At 43.8% G+C, this 2,990-nt stretch overlaps 1 non-coding gene across 1 annotated transcript; it reads right to left on the bottom strand.

Annotated features, from left to right (window-relative positions):
* Nucleotides 1–2,708: 2,708 nt before the first annotated feature.
* Nucleotides 2,709–2,780, bottom strand: TRNAV-UAC (transfer RNA valine (anticodon UAC)). Its single transcript has one exon. It is a non-coding gene; the product is annotated as a tRNA-Val (tRNA).
* Nucleotides 2,781–2,990: the final 210 nt, after the last annotated feature.

The following is a 2,990-nucleotide window of genomic DNA, read 5'->3' as shown; positions in this document are numbered from 1 at the left end:
TCTTGTGAGGCAGAGCAGGCTGAGATCTAGTGACTGGCATAAGGACACCAAGTAAGCATTATGCCTGAAGTTTTGTACACTGGTGTCCCAAATAGAGTTATCAACTGCCATATGGGCCTGGCCTGGAATTCTCTTGGAATTACAACTGATCTCCGGACTACAGAGATCAGTTCCCCTGGAAGAAATGTCTGCTTCAAAGGGTGGACTCTATGTAGGGGGCTGGGGGCTGCCACTCACCTTTTGTGAAGTCTTTGCATGTGCACTTTGCGCAAGCATGCTCTCAGGGCAGCATGATGACATCACTTCTAGGAAGTGACCTCATAGTAAAGATTCCAGGGGAACTCCCGCACTTCAGAGACCCAAATCAGCCTTCTACAAAGCCTGAGTGCACTCCCATGGTTGTACGATGACATCACTCTCAGGTGTGATGTCATCACGCCACCCAGGGAACGTGCCCGGGAGTCCTATTCCCCCACTTTTGCCCCCCCATCAGCCAGGTGAGTGGTGACAGGGGGCAGAGGGTGGAAGCAAGGGGATCCCCTGGTGGACCTGGGATTCCTAACTCTATGGCATTACATGCCTGCTGAGCTTCCCTCCCCAAACCCTGCCCTCTCCAGACTCTACCTTCCTCCCAGAGTTAGGAAATATATTCCCAAATCTAAACCCAACATGTTAACCACTACTCCACATTGACTTTTATCTGTGAGAATGTATAGGATATTGCATGCAGGATATTGCCAGGCCTAGTGACCCTCGCCACAGCTTCTGTGAATTGAGCATGCCCTCTTAAAACACCAAGTGCTCTGCTGCAGCTGCACATTTTAGAAGAGCAGTGTTAGGAATGCTGTCTTTTGTAGAAATTTTTCCACCATTACCAATTCTCTCATTTAAGAACCAGGATAATGCTTCCCTTGAACATAGTTGGAAAACCTCTAGCTTAAGCCATTGAATTTTTCCCCCTGCAAATCATACTAACAAAATGGTTGAGTTTAAAACTGCAGCCTTAGCAGTGTACTTGCTGCCCTCCCCCCTCTTTTTTTTCCTGAGGTAACTTAACTTTGTAACATTCTCTCTAGATGGCTGTAGCTCTCTAATGGGAAGTTGTGTAAGCGACTGAGGCCAAACGGAGGCATTAATTACAATGAAAAATCAGTTTAGGGCAGGCCACAACTAAATTGGAAGCCAGGTCCTCTAGGTAAAACAAAGAGCCCGAACAGAAGCTTTAGATTTGATTACAGGGCAATATAAGAAAAATGTGCTGTATGTTGCCTATTATTAAAGTTGCTTTTGGGCCTGTGTGTTTGCCTGCCTAAGGGATTTTAATAAATATTAGTAATAGCCAGCTGGCTTGCTAGGGCTTTTTTGGAGCTTTTTTGTGTGTGGGAGGGGAGGAGGGGTGTGTGGCAGGCAAGTTTTGCACCTCAAATTTAAGTCACTACACACATGCAATTTGGAAGAACGTTTGATTATAGCAAAGTTCACCAAGGGCAGTCCTTTAAAATGACCCATGTCCTTTGCTGGAGGCCATTTTTTTTCAGTTTCTGAGGAAGGAAAAAATCCCCTGCAACTATTCTGTTTTGTTTTTGATTATTCCTGGCAGTGCTAGAAATACAAAACAAGGTATATAAACACTGTTGGAGAGCACGTTAAATATGACTAGAGTCTGTTAAATTTCATTAAAGGAACACATTTTCCCCTTCAGAGATTTTCTTAACCAAAGCATTCCTGCCCATCATAGTAATATTCATACTGATTCAAATCAATCCAGAGAGCTAGGGTATCTCCTACTATAGCAATTAGCAAGACACCTCCCATCCTTCACCTCTGGCAGTCCAAAGCTGCCTAGTATAGGATTGCCAGCCTGTGTTTGTGGGGCATCCGGGGTGGGTAGGGCATCCTATCCCCAACTGGTGTTTCCCACTACTGCTCAGAAAAATAAAGTTAAAAACATGGCTTTTAGACAAACATGTGACATTACACTTCTCTAGGAATTATCTGAAACTCTATGGTAAAACTATTGTTTCCCCCAGAAGCAGTATCAGTCCTCTGTAGAAACTACCAAAACTCTACAGTTTTACCACAGAATTTAGGCCAATTCCTAGAGAGACATGATGACATCACTTCTAGGTTTTTTGCAGAGTATTTTGCATGGTAGGACATTAGAGCCATCCACTCTCAGGGTTCTGTAAGGAGTTATTCATGAAGGCTGATTTTGGGGCAAAATAAGCTGATATAATGTGTTCATTAGGATCTAGCCAGGGTCCCAGGTGAACCACAAGAACTGTGATAGATCAAGATGGATAGCCATGTTAGTCTGCCTGTAGCAGTAGAAAAGAGCAAGAGTCCAGTAGCACCTATAAGACTAAAAAAAATTGTGTCAGGGTATGAGCTTTTGTGAGCCACAGTATCTGAAGAAGTAAGCTGTGACTCACGAAAGCTCATACCCTACCACATTTTTTTAAGTCTTATATGTGCTACTAGACTCTTTTTCTTTTCTAGTCATAAGAACTGTGGTTCAGTGTCAAGTGCTAGGACTACCCAATAAAGAAGTTCCAGTAAATTAATCACATTACAATTCCCAAGATGTACATATAAAGCTGCCTTATACTGAATCAGACTATTGGTCTGTCATGGTCAGTATTTTCTAATCTGACTAGCAGCACCTCTCCTTGGTCTCAAGCGGAGGCCATCCTCATCACCCACATCACTGGAGATGCCAGGTCTTAAACCTAAGACCTTCTGCATGTAAAGCAGATGCTCTGCCACTGAGCCACAACTCCTCTGCAGATGCTCTTGAGGAGGCAGTGCCAGTTAAACTGGCACAAAAATAATATACATTTATAGATATGAGGCATTTGTGGCATTATGGTCATGGATCTGTTTGCAATGGACCCGTCTTTCAGATGTGGCACAAGGCAGCATTGGCAGAGGTTACAGCCAATGGAGAGAGGTAGTGAGGGGCTATGTAAGTAAGTTATGCCCCTTTCAGA

This window comes from Eublepharis macularius, chromosome 1 (assembly GCF_028583425.1).
Source record: "Eublepharis macularius isolate TG4126 chromosome 1, MPM_Emac_v1.0, whole genome shotgun sequence".
Classification (NCBI taxonomy): domain Eukaryota; kingdom Metazoa; phylum Chordata; class Lepidosauria; order Squamata; family Eublepharidae; genus Eublepharis; species Eublepharis macularius.
This window is presented reverse-complemented; position numbering and strand designations above follow the sequence as displayed.